Source organism: Chenopodium album, chromosome 11 (assembly GCF_948465745.1).
Source record: "Chenopodium album chromosome 11, dcCheAlbu1.1, whole genome shotgun sequence".
NCBI lineage: Eukaryota > Viridiplantae > Streptophyta > Magnoliopsida > Caryophyllales > Amaranthaceae > Chenopodium > Chenopodium album.
Window position 1 is genome coordinate 16,222,261 of NC_137844.1, and position 10,119 is coordinate 16,232,379.

The window sequence follows — 10,119 nt, forward strand, 5'->3', positions numbered from 1 at the left end:
GAATTCGAATCGGAATAAAACTCTTTCGATTGACAGCAGTTTTTGCAATTTTTGTTTTTATCATATCTTTTGATCCAAAAATCGAAATAAGACAAATAATGTGTCATTGGAAAGCCCTTGAAGTCTAATTTCTAACCAATTAGAATCAGATTAAAATATTTTGTAGAATAAAATATATGGCCGAAATAGTGGAAGGGTGTCAGTTTTGGATAGAGTTTCGTATTTCTTTCATATCTTTTTCGTTATAGCTCGGAATTAATATTATAATATATCATTGGAAAGTAATTTCAATAGTTATCCAACCATCTAAGATTTGGATAAAAATTATGAGGCACGAAAATAATATCTGACTGTCTTTGAACGTCTTTCAATTCGAATAGAATTAGGACTTTCAAAAAGTGAAATTTTATTCAATTTCAAATTCTTTAATCTTATCTTTTCAAAAAAGATAATTAAGATCTTTAGAAACTTATAAAAGATTCTAATTAATCCTAATTGTTTTAGGAATATAATTAATATTAATGGACCCTCCACATGATCATTGGATCGTAGGTAAGGTGGACTTAAGCCCAGTTTAGTATTTTGGCCATAACTTCCTCGTTATAACTCGGGTTTAGGCTTATACTATATCGTCGAAAAGATCTTTTCAAACCCCATCCAACTATAAAATCATTGAACCCAAATTATGGACCAAAATAAACTGGTTTGGACGTTTTTATAAAAAGGACACGAAATGGATGATTTTAAGGGACACGAAATGAATTATTTTGGGCTTAAAGGCACGAAATGAATGATTTTAAACATTTAAAGAAAGGTTAGAAAAATGAAAATTCACGAGACTCTTCAAAATTTCACCTTTCTCGATATTCAATGAGGTGAAAGATACTCATCACCGGGTTTGGTTTTTGGGGAGACACAATTTGGTGTCTAAAGTTGCTGAAGAGGGTTCAGGTGTTCGCAAAGACTCAAGATATTGGTGCTCGTGCAACTGCTCACATCTTCAACAGGATCGGTTTCGCTATAGCTAGAGGGGCAAGGGCTCAGATTGTATCTCGGCTCCCCACTAATTTCTTGTAATTTGATTGATTTTGTAGGTTTTGTTTATAATAATAATAATAATAATAATAATAATAATAATAATAATAATAATAATAATTGCTCTGCTCTTTTGCAATTTGCTCTGCTATGCTCATAAGATCAAAAGAACAAGGCTAAAGTATTCCCTCCGTCCCTTTTTTCCCATTATTGCTAATATTTGGGTTAAAATTTGAAAACTTTGACCATTATTCTCATCACTAGAGATAATATAATCATGTGAGTTTTAACTTAGCTAGTTAAATTCATCTAATGTTATATTTTATTAATATCAAGTTTTAATAATTTACGCATACGAAAAATGTAGATATACACCCTGCGTTTTAATAAGTGTTACAATATGACCGTCACATAGTTAGGAAATTTAATTGACTTAAATAAAATAAAAGGTAAGTGGGCTGGGGTAGTTGGTGTATTAAAAAAATTGTTAATGAAAGATAGTGGGGTTAATAATTTATTGAAAAGTAATGAATTTGAGAGGAAAGAAATAATAAAAAAAAACTAGTAGTGGGTTTAGGTGAGGGCCATAAGAGAGAGATATAATATTAAAATGTAGTTTTTTGCCAAAAAAGGAAGTTTAACATTTATTAAAACACGACTGTATTTGGTAAGTTCTTGTAACACATATTAGAACACAAAAGGAGTATACACTTTAAGAAGCGTCTTGGGTATCGTGATGAAAAGTAGGGTTGCAATTTGGGTCAACAGGTTGGGTTTTGGTCAAATTTCATGTCGATATCCAATTATGCATAAAAATTACTTCCTCCATTTCTATATAGTTAACGCGTTCAATTTAGGCACACATATTAAGGTGATGAAAGAGAATGATAGCAGGGTAGATTAGTAAATAGAGATGAAAGTAATTTTGATTAAAATCAAATTGAACCGAAAATCAAACCGAATTAGTAATTTGGTTAGATTTTTTAAAAAAATTAGGATTGAATCGGGGTATGGAAAAGTTAAGAAATATGGATTATGGTTTGGATCTAGTTTGGGGTTAAAAAAAACCGAAAAATCGAATTACAAACGAGATTTTGACCCGTCACATTGATCCCATTTCTTTATCAAAGTAACCCAACCCTTTTCCCTTTTCATATGTAAAACAAAACAAAAAGACTCTAATACTTTTCAATTCTACTTTCTCAATATCTTACTATCTCACAATGAATGTATTTAACAAGAAAGCGTTGAATGATGATTGCAGGAGTTTTTTGGGTGAAGTTCGGGTTTCGGGTTTGAATGTTGTGAAAGAAGGGAACAAAAATCGTTTGGATTGGATTCTAATTAGAAAAAACAAATTAATGGGTTTGATTTGCATTGGACCGAATATTAACTCGATTTGATTCGGTTTGAGAAATTCCAACCCAATTTAATTCGGATAGGAGTGAATTTTTCCTTTTATCCAAACCACTAACCGAACTTTCACTCTTACTAGAAAATACAAAGTATACAACTTATCCAAAAAGGAAACATGTCAACTAAAAATAAACTTTCTAAAAAGGAATACATGTCAACTAAAAAAAAACAGAGGTAGTATTAGAAATAGTGTAAAACTAAATAATATTAATAACTATGATGTTTGGATCAAATCAAGGTTGAATTCGGGTTGTTTAGCTTGGGTTTAATTCATGTTGTGTTCAAGTTTCTCTCAGTAACTTCAAATCGGGTTAGGGTCCGGTTGTTGCATGGATCAGGACAGGGATTGCCAGCTAGGGTGAAAAGTAAAATTAGGCAAACAAAAAATTACGGACAGACTGAGTAGTGAAACAAAACATAGACTAATGAAAGAAAATTGTGAAGCTTTATATGTTATAATTATTATCTTTTTAGGGGATTGTATACGCTTATTATAATTATGTATTCAATTGTCTAGGCTACAGACTAGCAATTGGCCAAATTATTAATTAAAAACCTCTAGGAACAATTTGGTAAAAAAAAATAAAAAAAAAAACCAAATATGGTGACGAATTGGCAAAAAAAGTTAACCCTAAGTGACAATTTAGTAAAAAAAAAAAAAAATTCAGGCGGCCAAAAAGTTAAAGGAAAAAAATCTGATAAACTGTACTACTGGCAAATACCAAATTTTTATCGTTTTTTGTGGATTTTTTAAATTTAAATTTATTTATCTCCTATTTATTTTCCAACTTTATTTTCCATTACTTTCTAGGGTAATAAAAAGAACACAAAAAGATTAAATATTAATTTTCGCTTTCTTTTCCAACCCCTTATAAGCAAATAAAATATAATAAAATGGTTAGAAAACAATTAGTAATTCGAGATTTAGCAAGTGAAAAAGGGGAAGAAACAATAATAGAAAACTAGGTTAATCCTGTGCGTTGCACTGTTTAAATAATTAAAAACTAACTTGTATGTGTGTAATATAAATATTTAAGCAAAACATAATAAATCGTGATCGATCCCTTTAATTAGTTAGATTAATTAAGCTAAAAAATATTTTAATTAACTTCATAGTTATAATAAAATTTTTAAAATGTTAGCTTTCGTTTTTGATTCATTATAGAAAATTTGAAGAATTAATAAAGAGGGAAAAACAATCCAAACTCTACTATCACTAATAAATTGTGTAATTAGCCATAAAAGCTTTTAGAAAAATGTACAATTAATCAATAATTTTCAAACATTATCTTTATTTTGAAAAGAAAAAAGAAAGGGAAAAAAAAAGAGAATGATGTCACAAATAGTTTATGAGGGAAATTTTTTTATAAGAAGGTGATACATGTACAGTGGTGATGTCAGCGGTAATAATTTAGCATTAATTATAGATTGTAATGTGAAAAATAGATTTAAAATACGTGCATGAAAACGATTTAAATTAGACATTTTGTAGAATTTGTCGGATAAATAGATTTTTAGTTTGAATGTCGCTTGAGATTGTTTTTTTCACAAATTTTATACTCCCTCCGTCTAAATAGGGTATGGGTCTTTAGGGTCTGTGGCCCATGGGTATGGGTAGGGTTTGGATCAGAAAACATTATACTTAGACCCTTACCCTACCCGATGCCACCTAGAGCCATACCTTACCCATACCCATACATAGGAAAATTTTTTAATTACCCAACATTTTATTAAAAAAAAAAAAAAAGGAAAAAGTTTGGGCAATTAAAGAATTTAGTTATTGATATTTGATAGAACTTAAAAATCTTACTCAAATAACAGGAGAACATAAAGAAAGTGAACTTGTATAAAGGATATGAACTACTCTGTTACATGGGTTGTTGATGAATTATCACATTCACGTAAATATTTTTGGAAAAATTAACATGAATAATCCGAACTTTTCGTGATCTTCCAATAATAGGTCGAACTTTGATTTATTAAAAAAAAAAAAAACCAACTTTACTACTACCATTCTATTATTGGGTAAATGAAAATTTTAACCGGATGATAGAGGTTAACATGCTGATGTGGCATGGGCAGTTGATGAGTCGGAGGTTTTATTATTTTTTAAAAATTTTCTTTTAGTTGAAACTCTTTTATTTTTTTATTTTTTTTCCATTTCAACGGTCCATTTCTTTCTTTTGTGATTGATATATCAACATTTAGGCCACAATCAAGCCAAGCTTCATCCATTCACGAATCTTAGGAAATGTTTAATGTCACAACTATGTTTATGAACTTAATGATTGTAATGTAATGATAACCCCTACAAACTTATTTTGAATTTATGTAATTTTTTTTAAACAAAATGTTGAACTTTTATGACAGGACCTTTATCACTTAAGCCATTATAAACTTGTTTAATGTGGCTAATTTATGTCATCTATGCCAGGCATGGTTCTTTGTAATACATGGCAGGAAAATTTATGTTTGTTTATGCTATTGTCATATGTTGGTTCATAAAATGTTGTGTCCCCGTACTTATTAGTCAGAAGTAAAATATTGTCGTATATTGGCTCACGTGCACTTAGCAGCACACAAACACCCAAAATTCACAGCAACATACTACAATTCCTTGCTCCATTTTAATTATGAAATTAAGAGAATTTTCTTCAATAAAGCAAGTACACAATACTACATTCCACATAATTAGTGAATTTGGCCCTGACTTAACCGTCCTGACCACCATATCATTCCCACACCTACATTTCAATGATGGGTAATTAGCCTTTGAAGAATTTGTGGGATGAGCCAGACACATTTGAGGTTGTTCCATGTCCAGCCATGTCCTTTAAAAAAAATGACCTTGAAAGTTGAGGTTAAGAATGTAGAAGAATGTAAAGAAATGGATGAAAAAAAGAAAGAAATGGACCGTTGAAATGGAAAAAAAAAAGGTTCAACTAAAGGAACATATTTAAAAAAAAAAAAAAAAAAAAAAAAAACAACTCATCAACTGCCCATGCCACATAAGCAAGTTAACCTCCATCATCCGGTTAAAATTTTCATTTACCCAATAATAGAATGGTAGTAGTAAAGTTGGGATTTTTTTTTAATAAATAAAAGTTCGACTTATTATTGGAAGATCACGAAAAGTTCGGATTATTTATGTTAATTTTTCTAATACTATTTCACTCTATGTGAAAAAAAACTATATGCATTTAAATATTTTAAAACACATAAAGTACTCAGTAATTGTCATTAACTTCTCTTCTATATATATATAAAATGTCATTAAACACATTTGATTTCGCTCAAGCTCAATTGATAAAATATTTTTGCTTGCCAACGAGTATAATTAATGTTTTATAAAATAAGTAGGATAATAGAATAACGTACAATTTTTACTAATTAATACTCATAAACACATATGTATATAAAATTCAGAGTGCTCGGTAATTTTTTTTATTGAAATATCTATATATAATGCCTTTAAGTACATGTTATTGTTTTTCTTGTAATTTTTTTGTTTTCATATACACGGCCACTCGGTTGCATATAGAGATGGGTGCATCCAAAGATTTTTTGTTTTTTTTTTTTTTTAATTCTTTTTAAGATTTTAATATGAGAAAAAATGTATTTGTATAAAATGAGCAGATTAAGCCCTTGGGCATATCTTGCACTCGAGGTTAAATAATATTTTTTTAATTGATTTTGGATTTATTTTGGAAAGTTTTCTAATGGCTACAATTAAATTATAGCCATTATTTTGTCAAAAAAAAAATATAGCCATTATACTAATCTAAACCGTTTGTGGGATGGCTTTGTGGTTTTAAAAGATAGGAAAATTTGAAAAAAAAAAAATAATCCCACCTTTGGCACATCTGCTCAAAATAATCTCACCTTTGACATATCTGCTCAAAATAATCCCACCTTTACGTATTTTAAAAATAATCCCACCTTATACCCCCATCTTTTCAAAATGGTCCCTTTTTACCTTCAACCTGTAAAACCGATTAGATTTATCTATTTTTTTTAAAAAAAAAATTCTTTTAATCCCTCCTCTCTCACCTCACCCCTTCCATCACTGTCAACCACCTCCACACAACCACCCACAATCTTAATTCGACAGCACCACCACCACACACCAGCACCACCTTCAAAAGCTTACCCCCAAACGCAATGAAGAATTAACATTTTTATTATCATTAACATCATTATGATTAGGCGAAATTGGGTAAAACAAAGCCCCTAAACTTGATCCAACTACAATTCCAAAAATCAATTTTAGAACCCATGATTTGTTGTTGGCTTGGGAGGGAGATGATTGTGGGTCCCCCTTGATTGCGCCACTTGCTGCGGCGGAAGAGAGGTGGCGAACAGGGAGACATTGAGCGGAAGATAGAAGATGAGTTGATAGTTTTGATGTTCGTAGAATTGAAGAGGAAGACATTGTTGATGTTTGATGAATGTTGTGATAATGGGGATTGATCGGTGGGAGGTGGTTGATTCAGAGGAAGTTGGGGATGAATTGATGAAATGGGTTGGAGTTTTCTGGGTAGGAGTATATTTATTGAGAGGTTGACTATTAGACCACAGAATTTGTAAAATTGCAACTGTGATTCTGTGAGCCAAAAACCATTTGAGAGGTAGGTGTATAGTGTTTATGGTGTAGCCGATCAAAATAAAAATACTCATAATAGTAATTTACTTGAATCACTTTTTTTTTCTTTTTTTTTTTTTGAATAGCATTTACTTGAATCACTTTGTGAAGAGGGAAGGGGGAAGGAGAAGGAATCGGGGAGGGAGAAGAAATCGGGAAAGAAAGAAGGAGGGAGGTGGCTGCCATGATGTCTACCAGGTTGTTTCAGCGGTTGCGGGCTGTTTCAGTCCGGCGATGAAGGGGGTGGTTGTACAGGGGCTGGGGCTGGGAGATTTTTTTTTTTTTTAATTGTTTTGTATTTATTTAATTATTTAAAAATAGGATCAATTAGAAGGTAACAAGTGTCAAGTCATCTTCTAAAACAGGTTACTAATTTCATAAACCGGTAAAAGAACCATTTTGGAATTATTTCTAAAATACGTAAAGGTGGGATTATCTTGAGCAGATGTGCCAAAAGTAAAATTATTGTTTTCAATTTTTCCTAAAAAAATATTTTGATAAAATAGAAAAAGAAAGGAAAATTTGTGTAGAACTACCCGGAAGATAAGGTGTTTTGTGAAGAATTACCCATTTTTTATTATTATTGTTATTTACAACTACCCGGAAGATGGAAAACGTTTGAGTAGCACTACTCAATAATGTTTTCCGTCCATTTTACACATTAGTGGGGCCCACTTTTAACTTTTCCCACCCAATTTACTCCCCCCAACTACCTTTTCTCTCTCCTCTTTCCTCTTTAATTTCTTTTCCCTCCATTAACAGTCAAAAGCTCCAATTGAAGAATTCAAGCAATTGAAGACAACTTCAGGTAATCTCTCACACTAATTGTCTAATTCACTGATTGTCGCATTTGTTTACAAGTTTTAATTGATTGGAATTGCAAGAATTATGGTTTAAATTGTTGTTTCAGTTTAGGGTTTATGCGTTCAATAATATTTGGGGGTTTTTTATTTCTAGGGTTTGGGGAGTAAATTGAGTTATGGGAATTGGTAATGTTGGCTTGGAGATAGAATTTTGAAGCATTTTAATAACTAAATTGACATATTTAATCGTAGGATGTTCAATTCTTCATACCATTCAGCTATGCAATTTCATCCAAACAAATGCAATTGTGGCATTCCACCTAAGCTGGAGACTTCGTGGACTACAAAAAACCCTGGCAGAAGATTTTTGGCTTGCAAATTCTATGATGCTACATCTGGTAGAAGATGATGGTGAAGATTCGTTGCTTAGGTCAGAATTGTTGAAGGTCAATTGAAGAGAGTGAAATAAGAGGATGGAGTAATAATGGAGGGAAATAAAAGAGGAGAGAGAAAAGGTAGTTGGGGGGGGTGGAGTAAATTGGGTGGGAAAGGTTAAAAGTGGGCCCCACTAACGTGTAAAATGGACGGAAAACGTTATTGGGTAGTGCTACCCAAACTTTTTCCATCTTCCGGGTAGTTATAAACAATAAAAAAAAAGGTAGTTCTTCACAAAACACCCTATCTTCTGAATAGTTTTACACAAATTTTCCAAAAAGAAATAAAAAATTAAAAAACTACACGTTCTTTTTTAGTTTATAAGGAGTATCTTTTAATCTTATTGTATACTTTGCTTTCCTCCCTTCTCCTTATTGTTCAAGATTTTCCAAGAAACAAAAATTATTGCTAAGATCCGGTAACGGCAGAAACAACCATTAATGACTTTTTTTTTTTTTTTGAGTAAAAACCAATTTTATTTTAGTAAGAAATACAATAATAGTTTTTTTTTTTTTCAATTATATTTTTTATATCAAATAGCTACATGGAAGGACTAGATTGATCCCTAAAATTTAAACGGTCAACATTGAAAATAGTTACAATGGTTACATTTTTATTGTAGCAATTGAAAAGTCTTTCTGTATTAAATGAGCAGATTAAGCCTTTGGGTGTATCTTGCACTCGAGTTTAAATAATTTTTTTAATTGATTTTGGATTTATTTAAATCTGCCCCTTATTGATTAAAGTAATTAAGTTTATGAAAATCTCAACATGCATTGCGTGCATAAAAATACTTTTCTCTCCGTCCCACAATACATGAGATGTTGAACTTTTTCTCACTATTCATACATTAGGTTTGACCATAATTTTTTACTAATATAATAAAAATATATTTTATCACAAAATATGTTGTTATATAGTAGGTTTTAATATAAGTTTCATAATATAACTTTAAAAGTAATTTTCATTAATACTTATTATATAAAAATAAAGTCAAACCAGTTCATTGGCATGTGTTCAATATTTGACTATATCATGTATTATGGGATAGAGGGAGTAGTAAAACAATCTATACATATTATTAAAGGTTATAGATTCAAGCACTCAAATGGCCAGACAAGTAACGATTCTGTTAAAAATTTTCTCATTTTGTAGCTTTCCAAGCTAGGTCATACGAAGTATTTGAGTTTAAAGATCTAATTTCGTGGGTAGTTTCGTGTTGTTTTAGATCGGGTCAAATTATCCCAATTCCGTCACATCCCACATTTCAAAACAAACAAATGTACTACTATGTGCGTCCCATAATTTGGTTCTGGTTTGTGTTTTTGCACGGTATTTAAAAAATAAAAGGAAAAAGTAGATGAAGTACATTAATAAGAGTGAAAAGTACAATTAAAATAAAAGTTAAAGAGAGAAAGTGGAAAAAAAGTACTATGTATGTGCAAAATTCAAGGGTAAGTTAGGTAGAGGTAATTCCCTATTTCTCTTCTTGATAAACATAGAATGTATTTCGTAGGGTTAAATTTGTCTTTTTAACTAATAAAACTACGATAAAAATGTAATTTTCTATTTTTCTTTTTCTTATGCACAATTTATTGTACTTTCTGGTTGTACAATTGAAGCAGCTTCTCTCCTCCATTGAAGCACCTTTCACTCCACCATTGAAGCAGCTTTTGAGGTTAAATTAAAAAACAAAAAACACCTGCCATTTATGGTTAACAATGCCCTTTATTTCTCCACTTTTTTCTTAGGGTTTTTGAAGAATTCGGCGGCTTTGCCGCCGGAAAC